The sequence below is a fragment of the Gorilla gorilla genome, chromosome 3, assembly GCF_029281585.2.
Source record: "Gorilla gorilla gorilla isolate KB3781 chromosome 3, NHGRI_mGorGor1-v2.1_pri, whole genome shotgun sequence".
Lineage (NCBI taxonomy): Eukaryota > Metazoa > Chordata > Mammalia > Primates > Hominidae > Gorilla > Gorilla gorilla.
Window position 1 is genome coordinate 22,044,956 of NC_073227.2, and position 17,858 is coordinate 22,062,813.

The following is a 17,858-nucleotide window of genomic DNA, read 5'->3' on the forward strand; positions in this document are numbered from 1 at the left end:
CTTCTTAACCCTCTGATGGCTGCTACTTACTCTTAAAATAGAATCCATGGCCTCTTTTAAAAAAAATCACCTATGGGCCTTACATGACTGGGCTCCAGCACACCTCTCTCCACTTAACATTAACCCCACTGGCCTTGGGATTCTAGAACATTCCAAACATGTTCCCACATGAGGGCCTTTGCTCTCGTTGGCCCCTGAGGCTGGACTGGTCCTCCCCTGGCTTGGCTAGTTCCATTTCAATGTCCAGGCATCTGGGGAAATGTTACATCCTCACGGGACTTCCCTGACAACCTTGAAGAGTCACCTTCCTGTCACACTGTAGTGGTTTTATTTCCTTCATGCCGCTTATCCCTATATTCAATTCTGATATTGAGCTTCATGGTTTGTGCACCATCCCCTCCACTGGAAGACAGCTCCTTGCAGGATGGGCTTTTTTCAGTGTTATTCGCCATGGTAGCCCCAGGTAGGGTCATTAGATAAAATACAGGACAACCAGTTAAACTTGAATTTCAGATAAACAACAATTATCTTTTTAATAAAAAAATATTGCACATGGCATACTTATGCTAAAAAAAAAAGATTTGTTGTCCCTGTATTTTTACTTACTAAATATGGCAACCCTAGTCCCTTCAGAACTGTCATCTCTGTTGAGGCTTTATAAATACTTGTTGAAAGAAAGAAAGAAATAGTGAGTGAGCAATGAGAGGTGATCATCACATAAAATCTGCAGACTGAATTGCCTTTATCTTTTTGCCTTCATATTCCTAGTGTCTTGTCAATGCTTGACATATGATCTTTTTCCCCTTCATGTTATATTGTTAGTTTCATTTTGCAGTTGGATAAATAGGGTTAGAGAACAGGAGGCTTTTCCAGAGTTAAGCAGCTAGAGATAACATTGTAAATATAGAAGAAAGTGACTTCTGAAAGGTGTGTTAAATGTGTAAAAGCTTACTTCCCTTCTCTCATAAAAGAAGTTGGCGTAAAGGCAGTCTAGGCTTGGCATGGTGTTTCTGAGACCATGCTTCAATCTTTCTCCTCCAGAATCATCAGACCAGTTTCTAACCTCGAGTTTACTGCATGGTCCTACGATGTCTGCTGGAAAGCCTGTCATCACATTCACATTCCAGGCAGACAGCAGGCGCAAGTAGATGAGGACAAAGATCATTTATTCCCTCCCCTTTAAGACCTTCCTGAAAGTCAGTCACACATGACTTTTCCCACTTCATTGGCCAAAACTTTATCTCTTGACCACTCCTGGCTATAAAGCAGCTGGCAATGCCATCATTTCAGGCGTTTATATGTGCTGTTCTAAATACTGGGGTCTGTTCTTCCGAGCAGAAAAGAATGAGAGAATGGATATTGGGAAGCAAGAGCAGCCTCTGCTCCAGCTAGAGAGGGGCAGAAAGACCCTGGTGTATCCTCAGACTGCTGTACCCTATGCCTGCTCACAGGACAGACAAGAGCCTTTTAAGGGTGAAGACAGGACTAGACCCCAGCCTCCTGGTCACATGACTCAGAGATCTCCCATATCCTTTTACCTTCTGTTGCATGGAGTGGAATGGGTCGGAGTCTGAGATGTGGATCTTTGTGTTAGTCTGAGACTTTTTCTGTGTGGGAGAGATTGTATCCTACACACAGTCTAGAAGACATTGGGGAGGCCCTGAAGCAATTGCTATTGCTAGAAATAAAGTGTAGAGACAGAAGTGGGGATGGGATGGTGCTAGAGAGTTAGGCACAAGTCGAGTGATGAGAGGTTGTGTCTGGTCTACACAGGATCCTAATAGATCTTAACAGCCTGCAGCAATGGTCTGAGCATAATGAGGCAAAACTGAACAGGAACAGAACATGTTACACCCGAGTCCAAAAGAAAACTAACAAGATGCACTGATGTGACTTAGTATCTTCAGGATAAAAATGACAGAAGCACTTCAGTAATGTCAGCCATAATGTGTAAGGGAGTTATTTTGATCTCAGCCTGCAGGAGCAGAGAATTTCAACGAGGTGAGAGGCATGCTTTGCCATGCACAGGCTAGACCACACTTGTCATGCTGCATGTAGTTCTGAAAAGGACAGACCAAAGTTTTAAAAGGAGAGAAGCCAGGATGGGATTGAAGAATCCTCAGGTTGTATATTTAACATTTTTATCAGTCACTTAGGTCACGCCTGCTTATCAAATTTGTGGATTACTCTAATCTGACAGAGGTGGTAGATACAGTGACAGGCAGAATCAGTCAAATAGAACAATAAGCCAATGCCAGGCTATGAAATTGAAAACAGATCAAGGTATCTCACCCCCAAAAATGATAAGTATGTGAAGTAATGCATATGTTAATTAGCACTATTTAGCCATTTCAGAAAGCCTGCTTATTTCAAACAACATGCTGTACACAATAAATATATATAAGATCTGTGTCAACTAAAAAATTAAAATTAAAATTAAAAGTCAAAGAATAAAAAAGAAAAAAGTTTGGAAGAGCAATCCATTGTTCAAGAAAGGGATGAGAGAGGCCTGGTACAATGGCTGTTCTAACAAATCAGCACTTTAGTGGGTAGCAGGGCTCATCAAAGTACCAGTGTGTCTGTGTGTGTCCCAGGCTGGTGGATGGTGGGCTTCCAAGGAGCCTCCAGGCAGCACTGATATTCATGACTTCACCCAAGCCAGTGTTTTGACCTTGGCTTTGTGGGTTTAGATTTTCAAAGTGTTTGAGTTTCCTGGACTTGGGGAGGCTGACTCTCGCTAACAATGCTTTTAGGAGACTGCAGATGCCAAAAGTATTGATTTTCAGCATGAATTCTACTTGTTAGGTACCTTAAACCTGATCAGCATACATATGGTTCTTCTTCCATGTAAGAAAACCACATGAGGAACAAAATAACACCTCTAAGGAGTTTTGAGGAGGATGGAACTGAAAAGAGGGATGTGAGTAGTGTGACTCGAATGCTGTTAGAAGAGTCTGATGTGTCCTTCTTCCTCAGGTGAAAGTTCTCAGACTGAAAACATCTAGATAACCTCTAGCTATGCTAAGCCACAGGCACTTTTATAGGCCTAGAACCCATTTCGTGTCTTTAAGGTGACTTGACAGAGTGTGGTTTTGTCCTCTTATTTTTTTGACATATTCTGCAACTCAGGAAACAGTCTTGTTTCCCTTTCTCTGTAGCACTCGAGGTGCATCAGTCTGCTCCTCCCTTTGCCTCAAGGTCCCACAGTGGCAAGGGGAGAGGAGACCAGTCTGGAGGGGTCTGCTTATTAAGCCTTCATTGCTGTCTACCCCAAGAAAACTCAGAGTCACTGTCTCCTAGGCACTTCTTAGGTAGAAAGAAATCTTTCCTTACCCTCCAAATCTGCTATCCTTCAGGGATGGATTCTCGGGTACCTTCGACCAGCTCCCTGCTCTGTTCCAGCTTCCTGGGCATAAAGGCAAATAATCCCAACGTGTTTGGCTTTGACTTTTTCTCATGGCCTCCTTTCCCAGTGGGTGGCCATATATATTCATTCGCATGTCCAAGGGGATTCCTCCTTCCATCCCCCGTTTATTGATGTTCTTGTCACATCTCCCTTAGGAGCTTGTTGTGTCAGTCAAGGTCCCAGCAAGAAACAGATGGCACACTTACACTTGGATAATGTGAAATGAATCTAATAAAGGACTACTTACAAAGCTGGGAGCAGGGCTTAGGGAAACCATGAAGAATAGTCAAATGCCAGAGGACTATGAAATCTAGGTGCTATTGTAGGCCTGAAAGAGTGGAGAGAGGGGAAAGAGAGCCAGAAGACTGTGGGGGCTATGCGGAAGAAACATAGGATTCCCGGCTTTCAACAGAACTGGCCCATGGAAACCCCACGGCAATAGTAATAAATGCCACACCCTCACTCACTTCTCTCCTTCCAATCTCCTGCTGATTCACAACACTGGCCATGTGCAGTTGGTAGCCAGTGGTCAAGGGAGCCCAAGAGTGTGGTTCAGGTTCAGCTTCCCCAGGGAATAGCAGGGTGGACAAAGATAGAGAGTGGATTTGGATAGGCAAATAGAATAATCCAGTAAAAACACTGAAGGCTAGACTTTGTTGTTAATACCTGTATTTTTTGGTTTCCCATCCCACACATAGTAGGTTTGCAGCAGTTGACTTGGCCATGGATTTCTTTGGGTAAGGAGATGATCTTTGATCCCTGTATTCCAGGGCCTATCCCAGTACCCCCAAAAGATGCTCCATAAATGTTTATGAAATGACTAGTGAATGAATGAATGAATGAATGAATTAATAAATGAGGTAAGCTCAGTGGGAATTTTCCCTTAATTTTGCTCACTGTTTCACCCCTTGGAAGTAGCCACTTCTCTGCTTCACTTGTAGGCCAGTTGCAGTTATTAAATTTCTAAATTATCCTTCTGCCTATGGGGCTGACTCTCCAATGAGGTCTTGTAAATCTTTGCTTCAATCCTCGGAGTCCAGACAAGGAGCTCTTGCCTCAGGCACAGGCTCTGTTCTCTGGGATGTCTCACCTTTTTAGCAGGGAAGCGTTCTGTGCCAGATGCTTAACTTGTGTCCTCCTACCAGGGAGATTCCACGAGGAACCTTCTCTGTTCACTTTAGGCAGATTGGATTGGCTTCTCCTTGCTGTACTTCTAGCTAGATGAACTGTTAAACAAATATCTATTACTTATCTGTCATATTCTAGGCACTGTGCTAGGACATGAGAATGTTCAAGTGGGTAAGATACAGTTTGACATAAGGGACAAAGTGCTGCAGTCCAGAGGGAGAGAAGACAAATAATAAATAATTATTTTACAGGGTAATACATGCTATGTTATTATGTCATTATTCTATAATAATTATGGGAGCACAATGGGTGAGGAGGGCACTGTGGGAGCCTGGGTGAGGAGCGCCAACCCACCCGGATGCGCAAGGAAAGCTTTCTGGAGGAGTTAACACCTGATCTTGTAGGATAGGAAAGAGCAAGATATTAAAGATAAGTAATTCCAAGTCAAGTGGTGAGCAAGATCAAAATGACAAGACACTTGACATAGCATGATGTGTGCAAGGAAACATGAACTAATCTGTATTATTAGTGATAACAGTTGAGGAATGGGGGGTGAGAGGCAGACGGAGGGGCAGGCAGGGGTTAGGGTGTGGAAGGCATGGTAAGCTGAGCTAGGGACTTTGCAGGACATTAACTAGAGTGAGGTGAATAAGGCCTGTTTTAGGCACAAAATGTAAAAGGGCTTCAAGGTCTCAGTCACTAGGATAAGTAATATTAAATGCAATATTTTAACTAATCAAAATTAATGCAAAAACCCACAGTGAAAAAAAAAATTTTAAGATAAATAGTATTGAGTGAATTCTTATAATTTCATGTTGCTTCAGTATCCATTTTGAATATAACTTTAACTTTCTCATACCAGAAGCAGGCTTAGTCACCCTTGGCGCAGTATCCAGTTTTACAACTCCTCCTAGTTCCCTAAGGCGGTCAGTTCAGCTCTCTGGCTTATATAACTCCTGGTAGTTACCTCTCCATGAGACAGCCAGATACAACTGACCTAATTAGCCCCACTGACCTCCACACCCCTCATGGACTCTGCAGGTGTGCCACAGTGGCCACCTCTTAGTCACAGTGTGACCCCCATGAAACTAGTGCCTGCTTGTACCACCAGTTAGACCTCCCCACAGGAAACCTGCTTGAGTAACTCCCAGGACCCAATAAAGAATTTGGCTTACAGGTCCCCTTATCTCTCTCTTGCTCCCCACCTGCTGGCTGAATGCACGTGTCCTCAGTGGCTTCCCCCTTTCCAGTGACCCTGGGAGGCATACTTCCCCCTGCTCTCTGGAATCTGTAAGTAATAAATATGTCTGTTATTTCATGCTCAGTGTTGTGCTGCCTCCTCCTGTGTCTCCCCTGACAGACAAACATGAGCCTAACTTCTTTCCTGGTCAGGGCTCTCCTATGGAGTGGCTATCTTGGTGGGAATAAACTAAACACAGCTTAGACAAGAGCCACAGGGACATCTGTGAATAAAATAAGTTTTCTGTATGGGGAACACCTGGCCATGGCCGGACACTTAGGCATTAGGCAGTCTACCAGGATAAAGAAGTATCCCTTGAAAGGCATGCTGTAAACATCCAGAAACTGCCTTCCCTGGAGCCCTGTCATCAGGGCAGGGCTAGAGTTTATAGCCACTCTCCAGAGAGAGACTGCAAGACCGAATTAGAAAGAATTTATATCTTTAATATTTACAAAACACTATGTTACTGATTTTTTTCTTTTGCCTTGGGCATCAACATGGCTCAGCATAGCATTATTACTGAGTCTGTCTTTATTGCAATAAAATGTTACTTATCCCTTCAACAAATGGTGCTGGGACGACTGCATATCCACATGCAAAAGAATGAAATTGGATCCCTGCCTCATGTCATACACAAACATTAACTCAAGGTAGATCATAGACCTAAATGTAAGGGCTAAAACTGTTGAACTCATAGAAGGAAATGCCAGAGTAAAACGGTGTGATCTAGGGTTTGGCAATGATTTCTTAGATATGACACTAAAACTGCAAGTGATGAAAGATAAGATTTTTAAGTTTTACTTTATCAAAATTAAAAATTGTGTGCCTCTAAGGATATCATTAAGAAAGTGAAAAACAACGTATCACCCTTCTGCTCTATTCTATAGCCATCTATTGCTCTTAAAATAAACTCCAGTCCTCCTGCCATGACCTCCCAGTCCTGCAGAGGACCTCCGCCAACCTCTCCAGCTCCATCTCATCTTTTCTCTCTCTGTTTCTTGCTCCACCAGCTCAGCCACTTGGGTCTCCTTTGCCAAGGAGTGTCCTCCCTCTGGAACTCAATACCAGCTCTTTCTTCTTCTGGAATCTTCTCTCAGCTCTTTTAAGGTTAGTTCTTGCTTTTTCGCATTTCATTACACTGTTACATTTTGTGAGACCTCTAAAGGGACCTTCCCTGCTTACAATCAATATCATCACTCAGTGCATTGGTTTTCTATTACTACTGTAACAAAGTGATACACACACGGTGGCTGAAAACAATGCAGACTTAGCTGGATGTGATGGCTCATGCCTGTAATCCCAGCAACATGGGAGGCTGAGGTGGGAGCCTCGTTTAAGGCCACGAGTTCAACATCAACCTGGGCAACACAGAGAGACTCCATTTCTAAAAAACAAAAATTAAAAAAAAAAAATAGCCAGAGTAGCTGAGGCAGGAGGATCTCTGGAGCCCAGAAGTTTGAGGCTTCAATGAGCCAGATCATGCCAATGCATTCTAGCCTGGGTGACAGAGCAAGACCCTGACTCAGGAAACACACGCACACACACGCACACACACACACACACACACACTTACTGTCTTCAGTTCTGTATGTTAGAAATCCAACATATGTCTCAGTGGGCTAAAATCAAGGTGTTACAGGGCTGCATTACTTTTCATAAAGGACATTTCATTTCCTTGCCCTTCCCAGCTTCTAGAGGTTGCCTGTATCCTTGGCTCATGGCCCCTTCCTCCACCTTCTAAGCCAGCAAAATTGTATCTCCGACCATCCTCTGTAGTCACTTTGTCCTTGGACTTTCCTCTTCTGCCTCCTTCCTTCACTTTTAAGCACACTTGTGACTATCCTGGGCCCACCCAGCCAACCCAGAATAATCTCTCTATCTTAGGGTCAGCTGATTAGCAACCTTAATTCCAGCTTCAACCTTATTTCTCCTTTGCTGCATAACCTGACATATTCAGAGGTTCTAGGTATGAAGACATGGACATCTTTAGGGATGGAGGTGTTATTTTGCTTATCACATCCGGCTTCAATTCTTCCTTAGCATGTCTGTGACCTTAATCATTCTTTTGGTTAATTGTTTGTCTTACCTGCTAGGATGTAAGATCCTGGGAATCTTCAGCCTGCTATCATAGGTAAAATCTTGAGTGTAGATAGGAATGTGAAAAATAGTGTTTCTCAAGCATGTCTGTCCATCAGGAGCTATTCATTTGTTCATGCACTTAATAATGTTTATTAAGCACCTACCTAGAACCAGACACAGTTCGACTCAGGATGCGTCAGTGAACAAGACAGACCCCAAACACTACCCTCATGGAGCTTACATCTTTGGTAGAGCTTTAAATAATATAGATGTCTGGGCTCCACCAGCCACTCCAGAAGCCAAGCCACTTGGGTGAAGAACAGCTAATCATTAAATGGCAAGTTAGAATCATTTGAATTATTTTTCCCCACACCTTGGACTATTATTCCAGAGGGAGGGTTTTATTGGAACAGTGCTTCTAAAACCATCTTTGATAAAGGGAAAATTGTTTTCTAATTCCAAACCATTGTGGATTGAAACTTTTGTAAAATACAGTAAAAACAAATTACTAGAAAAATCTAATATTGCTTGGTTATCATGGCAGGGTTAAACGCCTATAAAAGTTTTTAAACACTCTCAATTTCTACGCTAATCTCATGATAGACGGATGACAAACAGTTCTCAGAACAGCCCAAGTCCTGAGTCTCTGACTTAGTTTTAATTTTTTCATCTGTGAAATGGAGATAATTTTATATATGGAGAGTTATTAGAAGGATACAATTGGGTAAAATAAATAAATCACCAAAGTCAGCATTGGCTTAGTAACTGGTAACTATTAATGTCCATAGATGTTATGCTTCAATAATTCTAAATAATACTTTAATACTCAATTGTTGGTGTCAGAAAATTCAAACAAGGGTGGGGGGTATCCTCCAAGTCAGTCGGAAAGAGGCATCATGCTAGGTCGTCATAAAAACAATGTAGATTTTAAATATCTGTGTTTGGGATTTGTTTTTGATTATAAACAGAAACACAGGGAAAACATGCATCTGAGTACTGTTGATGAATAATAATCACTGAGAAACCCCATTTGCCTTTTAAACTCCAACCAGATGTTACCCTTCCCCACTGCAAACCAAGCCCACCCTCGGGCCCATTAAACAAACTGCTGGCTGTCACTGACTGACAAGGTCTGAGGATTGGCTCTTTTTAAATAGCCACAAGGTCATGGGGATTAAACATTCTCCAGGCAGTCACAGGAAAAGTAGAATGTCAGCACTGCCTTTTCTCTGTGAAGATGGCTCAGTGACATTTTCAGAAAGGAAGGACTACTGCTACCTGTCAGCACTCAATGGAGAAACAAGGTTAGGTGCAAAGCAGGAAGGTTACTCACCACCGGGAGATTGGCGGCGCAGCTGCAGCTTCCTTCCGAGATGCAGTGCTAATGGGGCAGACCTGGAGAACTCGTTCAAGGACTGGGAAGTGGAGACCAAGCCCAAAATGAGAAGCAACATGGCACAAGGGAGAGCGCAAAAGCTTCGGCAGTAGACAGTTCTGGGTTTAAATCTCAGCCCTAGTATTTGCTGATCCTGTGACCTTAGGCATGTCACATAATCTCTCAGACAGCAGAACCTCTCTTGAAGGACTGTCATGGGTGTTAGTGATATTGTGTGCGAATGCCTGGCACACATTGAGTGATCGCTGAGATTTAGTGATTGCCAGCTTGTCTCAGGTGCCCAAACAACAAGATCCAGTAAAAATGCACATATCCTCCTTTGCCTGTATACCACATCGTTTTTAACCTTTGTACATGAATGACTCTAGTTAACGCTCATGCATTACAGATACAATCAGTTCTCTCCATCACACACACTGACTGTTTTGTTCCATTATTATCTAGCTACGAAATAATAATCTTTAACAAGAAATCCAAATATGTTAAGTAAGCGTGTGTGTGTTTGTGTGTTTGTATGTGCGGGAGCGCACATGGGAGTTTTTACTGAAGATTTGTAGCATCATTGAAGAAGGTTCTCTCTGTGCCATGCTCCTCATTCTACTAAAGACCCTTGTCTGGCACTTTTTATTTGCGGAGTATTTACTCTATCCACTAGGCTAAGATGGAATTAGAAAGTCCAAGTCTTTTTTTCAAGAAGAAAAATGTGGAATAAAAATTATGCAAGTTTCCTAGACTCAACTGAATGTTAAAAATGGACAATGATTCTTGCAGAAAGGAAATAATCTAATTGGACTGAAAGTATACTCAGCCATAAAAAACATTAAAATCACATTTTTTTGCAGCAATATGGATGAAGCTGGAGGCCATTATCCTAAGAGAATTAATGCAGAAACAGAAAACCAAATATCACATGTCCTTGCTTGTAAGTGGGAGCTAAACATTGAGCACACATAGACGCAAAGAGGGGAAGGGTAGATACTGCGGCTTACTTGAAGGTGGAAAATGGGAGGAAGGTGAGGATCAGAAAACTACCTATCAGGTTCTATGCTTATTATCTGGATAATGAAATAATCTGTATAACAAATCCCAGTGACATGTAATTTATCCATGTAACAAACCTGTACCTGTACCCTCTGAATCTAAAGTAAAAGTTGGAATTTAAAAAAGAATGCAAAAATCACAACCTTAAACACAGGGCATCACAGCCTTACACTAAAACTACTTCTACAAGGACATCTGCCCAATAACTGCCTGTTCAACCCTGGACTGGCATCAACCTTGTTATTTCTCTCTGTAGCCATGGATAATTATTTCAAAATGATTATGCTGCATTTTTTTTTCTTTTAAAACCTTTGTCTTCCTTTATTTCCCTAAAACACACATGCTTTAGCATGGCATATGTATTCCCATTGAATTGCTTTATTCCCAAATAAATATATTTTCTTTAAAAAAATTTGTTTACAGAGGTGGAGTACTCTGAATTGCCTTCTCTGTGGTGATGAGGGTGGAAGGATTCAAGATATTTATGACCCAGTGAGTTAATCAAAGCACATGGTTAGCTGGGTCATCAGCTTATGAAAAAGGTATCAGAAAAATTAAATTGGACTCTTCTCTGTGCTCTACCGCATGTCGGAGGTTAGATAAGGACTTTCTGAAATCTCAGAGATACCAATTAAAAAAATAAACCTGAGTCTGTTTTTGCTGGCTTGTAGTCTGACATTTCAACCTGAGGACTGTGATAGTTCCAGTATTTGTGAAACATAGTCTGAAGTGTTGAAGTCATTGGCACATCTGTTGGAGTATGTTATGCTTTGGCTCTGTGACTCCACCCAAATCTTGTCTCAAATTGTAATCCCCACCTGTTGAGGGAGGGAGGTGACTGGATTATAGGGGCGGTTTCCCCCATGCTGTTCTCATGATGGTGTGAGTTCTCATAAGAGCTGATGGTTTTGTGTGTTTGGAAGTTCCTCCTTCTCTCTTCTCTCTCCTGCCACCTTGTGAAGAAGGTGACTGTTTCTCCGTCCGCCATGATTGTAAGTTTCCCAAGGCTTCTCCAGCCATGTGGAATTGTGAGTTAGTTAAACCTCTTTCCTTTATAAATTACCTAGTCTCAGGTATTTCATAATTGCAGTGTGAAAATGGACTAATACAGTGAATTTATACCGGGAGAGGGGCACTGCTATAAAGATAACCTGAAAATGTGGAAGCAACTTTGGAACTGGTTAATGAGCAGAGGTTAGAACAGTTTGCAGGGCTCAGAGGAAGGTAGAAGATGTGGGAAAGTTTGGAACTTCCTGGAGATTTGTTGAATGGTTTTGATCAAAATGCGGATAGTGATGTGGACAATGAAGTCCAGGCTGAGGGGGTCTCAGATGGAGATGAAAAACTTCTTGGGAACTGGAGCATAGGTCACTGTTGCTATGCTCTAGCAGAGACTGGCGCCATTTTGCCCCCACCCTAGAGATCTGTGGAACTTTGAACTTGAGAAAGATGATCTGAAATTGGAACTTATGTTTAAAAGGGAAGCAGAACATAAAAATTTAGAAAGTTTGCAGCCTGTGAGTCTTTCCTTTATAAATTACTCAGCCTCGGGTATTTCTTTATAGCAGTGTGAAAATGGACTAATACAGAGCCGCCATATTTATAGATTCTGAGAGGCCATATATAAGACATAACATTCTTCTCCTTGCCTCCAAGAAAGAAAATAAAAATAAGGCATTGCCAATTAATATTAACTCATTATCAGTTGCAAGGTGAATCTGAACTGTAGAGACATCAAAATGTGAAAAACATGCATCTTGGACTGGATGAATGACTGTAGTGTTAGCTTATACATTGCCACTTAAGCTATGAAAAGATCTCACTAAAAACTTACTTGAATGTAACCTCTCTGTTAAAATTTTGTAGATTCCGTTTAGTTCCTTAGGTCTACGTTTTTACCCACTCTGTAGCAAGTTGCAGGCAGATGGAAGCCGTGACTCTACTAGTTTGAATCTAAATGTTAGAAGAGGTGTCATTCACTGAATGCCTGTTGCCTGTGGGCTTCCCTTCTCTCTCTTCTCCATCTAGAGCAAAGCCTCAATCCCTCTCCTTCCTGGGTTTTCTTTGGGAGAACTGCAAATTCTTCAATTCTTTATTAAGCAGAGCCTTCTCATATTGTGTTTCTAGATTTCCAGAGCCAAGAACGAGCAGTTCAACAAAACAAAATTCCCCCATCTAGAAAAATTTGCCTGCCTTCCTTCCTCTCTTCCTCGTTTCCTTCCTTCCTTCCTTCCTTGCTTCTTTCCTTCCTTCCTTCCCTTTCTCCCTCCCTTCCTCCATTCCCATCTCTCTCCCTCCCTCCCTCCTTCCCTCCCTCCCTTCTTTCTTCCTTTCTTCTCTCTCTTTTTCTGTTTTTCTATTTTTAAGAAGCCTATTTTCTTTTGAAGGCAGCACAGCAAGCATCTATTTTTAATTGTGCATGATCCTTGGGGCCTCATGCTTTAGCTGAAATATCTGATCTGCAATTTCTTCTAAAGCAAAAATTCAGAGCCTTTCACGAAGGAGATTTAGCTGAGCTGCTAAGACAACTTTTCCCTGATGTTACTGTCTATGTGTATGAATGCTGTGTATATATGTGTATAACACTACAATTATCAGAGAGGTCATCTATGCTCTCCTGGGGCTGAAAAGGCAAGGCTTTCCTGTATGTAGAGAGGAGAATTGTGTCTGAGGAGTAAGATCCTTGGTTGTTTTAAACTCCTTTTCTAAGCCAAATAGAAGATGCTTGCCTGGAAGACAGAAACTGGACTATAATGGGAGGTCCTTAAGTCAGGTAGAAGATTGGAATTTGGGCAATTTTTGGCTTGACATCCTGCTGTGATAAATGCCACTAGCAGCTAACATGAATTAAGTACTTTCTGTGTGGGAGGCTTTGTGTTATGCAGGTAGAAGCAAATTTATATGTCACAAACCAGAAAATGGAGGCTCAAGGTCGTTAAGTAACTCTTCTCATGTGGAGAGAAATAATTATGATGATGATGACAGTGATCATTTTGGTCTTTGAAGACAGTTCTCTCATAATATAGTTTGGGTAGCTAAGAAGGCTTGGGACTCTTGGAAGGTTGTTGTGAAACAAATTTTGGCCCAATCCCAGAATAATAAACTACTTCAGGAGACCTGTGCAGCAAATTGAATCTCAGTGGTAATAGCTGCAGAGTGGAGAGGCTGCCCTGGCTTTCTCCCTGCTCCGGGAACTGCGAGTTGGAGAGAATCACATTGACTTTCTCATGAACATTTTTAACACTTTAAATTTCACTTTCTCCTGCACAGCCTAGCATAGAACACACATAAATCCTTTCTTTTCTTTCACAACTATGGCATATCTTATAATTTAGCAACTGTAAAAATGAATAAGTACAATTAACAATGCAGAGCGAAAGACAGTAAGCTTATAACTGGTTATAAGTCAATTGAATCTCATTATTAAGGAACAAAATGATCCTAATTAATATCCCAGTTTTCTGGTCTCTCCATAAATCAGTAGGCCATTGCCTATCTAGCTACTTTGCATTTGCAGTTTTTAATATCATGACTTGATTCAGGGCTAGTTGGAGTCCCCTTTGTTCTTTCTTGACCTTTGTCTTCACATTGACATTAGTCAAGGGATTCTGTGGTGTGGCAGAAAAAGAGTAATGGGACAAAGTCAGACCCTTTGTCCTGGCCGAGCCCCTGCCGCAGACATCCATGTGGCCTTTGGGATCAGTCTTGGGAACTGACAGGGTCTGATGGCCAGGGGGCTTTGGGAATAAGAATGAGGAGGAGTAGAGCTTGACTTTGACCTGGGAAAACAGGCTGTAGGTGGGCTTTTTAAAGAGCTGACAAAGGAGGAGCAGTAGATTTGGGGCCAAAAAAATCACAATTTTGGGTTTCAGAACCTGAAGTTTCTGCAATTTTCATGTGCAAATGGATAATCAGCACTGGATCTTGGGAGACGTGTTTAGCAGGGCTCTTGGAGACAGATGAGGAAGAAAAGGTGATCTTGATAGAAGTTCCTGCTTAAGGCCTCTTACGGTCTCATGCTGAAGCTGGATACATCACTTAAAAGGCTGAATAGTGTCACCTTCTGCAGTCACCTTTGCCTTCCAGAAAAGACTAAAATACACATTCAGCACAATAGCCCAAGTCTTGTCCCCAAGGATCTACATGTTGTACTACCTCCTTTTCTCCTGTCAGGGAAGATGGCCTGTTTGCTTAATCAGGAAATCTGTACCATTCGCTCATTTGCCTATAGACACTAAGCTTCAGGTAAGATGTTGCTATCTCTGTGATGTTTCTGTTACTTCTAAATATACCCAGCTATTGAAATGTGTGCCTATGGGGAAAACATGTGGGTTAAGAAGCACATATTATAGAAGACAAGTGAAAAGTCCAAAATGACTTAAGACAAAGTCGGGCAATTGATTTACGATTTGTCTGAATTGTGTGTTAAGAGACTTAATAAGAACGTCAAACAGCTTAAAGGTGAAAGGGCTTTAGAAAAGGGCGAGGGCTGCCTTGCCTCCCCCAGCAATGCTGGTCTCACAGATGTCTCCTACTGACTTCCCCACCTTTGGTAAAGACTTCATCATGATCATTAATACCAGTAATGCCTTACACTTACAAAGCACTTCCTGTGATTTCCATGATTACATATTCCATAATAGTCATGGTAAGAAGACCTGGCAGGTCATTATTAATCTCATTTTACAGAGGGAGAAATTGAGGCCCAGAGAGATTCAGTGTTGCCCAAGGACAGGCATTTAGTAAGTGGCAAAACTGATATCAGTATTGTGACACCCCCTCCTCTGTACCCCAGGGCTGTTTTCCAAACTTGGGCCACATTCTTTCTTATTTGGATCATTATAATAGCTAGCTAAATGTGTCCCCATTTCTAGTCTTTTTCCTGTTTAATTTTTGATTTACACTGTAGTAGAATCGTCCTCCCATAACAAGGCTTAAATCATGTCTACTTTCGTCTTTAAAAATCTTTAATGTCTCTCCATAGCCTATCCACAAAAGCCCAACATCCTTCCAGTATGCTCAGGGCCTGTGATACTCTGTCTCAGACAGTGCACCCTGGATATTCTAGCACTGTTCTACCCGTCATTAGCCAGATCTACCCTCTACCTTCTCACATCTCCATGCATTTGCTTATGCTTTTCTTCATGAAGCACTTTTCCTTTGTTCATCCATTATTTAAACCCTGCTCATCCTTGAAGGCTCACTTCAAATGCCCTTTCTTTCACAGAATCGTCCCAGATGGCTGCAGCCAAAATCAACAGCTCTTTTCTTTATTGCTGTACATCCTTATAGAACTTGTGTTGCAGTTACAGAACTTGTGTTATTTTGTGTTACAGTTCAAGTGCCCAGGCCTGAACCACCCATCCTACACTTTCAGGTCTTTGAAGGATGTCAGGAGTTTTGCCTTATTCTTCATTTTCACTCATGGTACATACTGAGCAAACATTTATTTAATGAATAAACTTGTTAAAAGAAAATGTCAATGTTCCAGGAAAGTCAACAAGCAAGGAAACATATTTAGTGTTTCTAGAAAAGCAGACCATTTGGGCTCTACAGAACAGTGATTCCCCAAATTATTTGTGTCCTTCAGGCATCTTTCTGGCTAGCTACATAAAAATTATCTGGACCACTTGTTGAAAATACTGAGTCCTGGGCTCTAACTCCAGAACTTTTTGTCTGGGAATACGAAACTTAGCACATTTCCCAGGTGAATTGTATGCTAACCCATGCTTAGGAACCACTGGTGTAAAATACTGTGAACCTCAAAAAAATTTGTTTAAATTTACAGAGATACCTGTATATATATTAATTTAAAAATTTGTTTAAATTTACAGGGAAACCTGTATATATGGAACAACATGATGTTTCGAAATATATGTACATTGTGGAAACAGTTAAATCTAGCTAATTCACAAATACATGATCTCACATAGTTTTTTTTTGTGTGTGTGGTGAGAAAATTTAACATCCACTATCTTTGCATTTAAAAGAATACAATATATTGTCATTCAATATAGTCACATGCTGTACAATGTATCTTTTGAACTTATTCCTTTTATCTATAATTACATATCCTTTGGCCAACATCTCATCTCCCTTCTGCCCTAACCACCTCAGACTCTCATAACCACTCCCCTACTCCCTACTTCTATGAGGTCAACATTTTTAGGTTCCACATAAATGAGATCATATAGTAGTGGTTTTTTTTTTTTTTGCACCTGACTTATTTCACTTAGCATGATCCTGAAGGATGTTTTGATCTATAAAATTAGTCAAGTTGGCTGAAGTTGGGCTACATTCACTCATGACACAGGGGACTCCTATTTTTAAATACTTCCCTTTGTCACAAATTTCTCAGGCTTACAAGTGAATTTCAGGAGTGTTTTGTGTCACTGCAGGAAGCATATCCGTGGCTTCCTGACTGGGGCAGGAGGGTGCTTTGATTTTGGTCTTCTTCCTGTTTTGACATTTTTTCTGTTTTCTGATATTCATCTAATCCTTTTGATTTCTTGTGACTTGTTGGTTTTTCACTGCTTATCATGTTTGCACATCCCTTTTTTAATCCTCAAAATACCCCTAAACTTCTTATTTGATGAACACATCTTCTTCCTCCTGTATAAAGAATCTTTATTTTTTCACTCTGGTTTCATATTCTTGCCTTTTCTGTTTGATCCATTGTTATCCAGGTCTTGGTATTTTTCTTGGCATCCAAACATTGTAGAGCCAACTGTATGAACCCTCATCTGAATATATTCAGAGTAAGTTCTGCTGAGACCATTGCTTCATAATATTAAATACGTTACCTCAGAGGTAGATAGAGCAATCTGTCAGGGTAGATATCTATGGGTGTTTTGTCTACTCATGATACTAGTGTTATAAATTGTGTTTTCCTGCTATTAAAAAAATATATGTATCCCTTGCTGATATGATTTGGATTTGTGTCCCTGCCCAAATATCATGCCGAATTGTAATCCCCAGTATTGGAGGAGAGGCCCGGTGGGAGATGACTGGATCATGGGGACAGTTTCTAATGGTTTAGCACCGTCCCTCAAGTGCTGTCCAGTGAGAGAGTTCTCCCAGGATCTGCTTGTTTAAAAGTGTGTTGGACCCTCCCTGCCTCTCTTTCTCCTGCTCCAGCTGTGTAGGATATGTCTGCTTCCCCTTCGCCTTCTGCCATGACTGTAAGTTTCCTGAGGCCTCCCCAACCATGCTTCCTGTGCAGCCTGCAGAACTATGAGTCAATTAAACCTCTTCTCTTCATAAATTACCCAGTCTCGGGTAATTCTTTGTAGCAATGCAAGAAGGAACTAATACACTTCCTTTTATATACTTAATAAGATTGACCATGAAGGATCATCGGCACTATAAAAAGTACAAAAATAGCATCAAGAACTGCAACTCCTTTTATTATTAGCATTTCTATCAGTGTTATTACTGGTACTACTATTACCATACATTATTTATAATCTACTACTATAAATATTTCTGCTTCAGCTGGCCCATGTGCCATTCTGATGTTACCCCACTGCCTGTTGCCTTGCAATGGTTTGCCTTGGACATCTTCTCCT

General features: G+C 41.3%; 1 long non-coding RNA gene across 4 annotated transcripts in view; it reads left to right on the forward strand.

Annotated features, from left to right (window-relative positions):
- Nucleotides 1-1,290: 1,290 nt before the first annotated feature.
- LOC129533270 (uncharacterized) overlaps nt 1,291-17,858 on the forward strand; it is a 99,107-nt gene continuing 82,539 nt past the window's right edge. For 3 of the 4 annotated variants that reach the window (XR_008679387.2, XR_008679385.2, XR_008679388.2), the window contains exons 1-2: nt 1,291-5,824; nt 6,785-6,881. This is a non-coding gene — a long non-coding RNA (uncharacterized lncRNA). The remainder of the gene's footprint in view (nt 5,825-6,784; nt 6,882-17,858) is intronic. The other variant, XR_010133334.1, reaches the window with a different exon arrangement.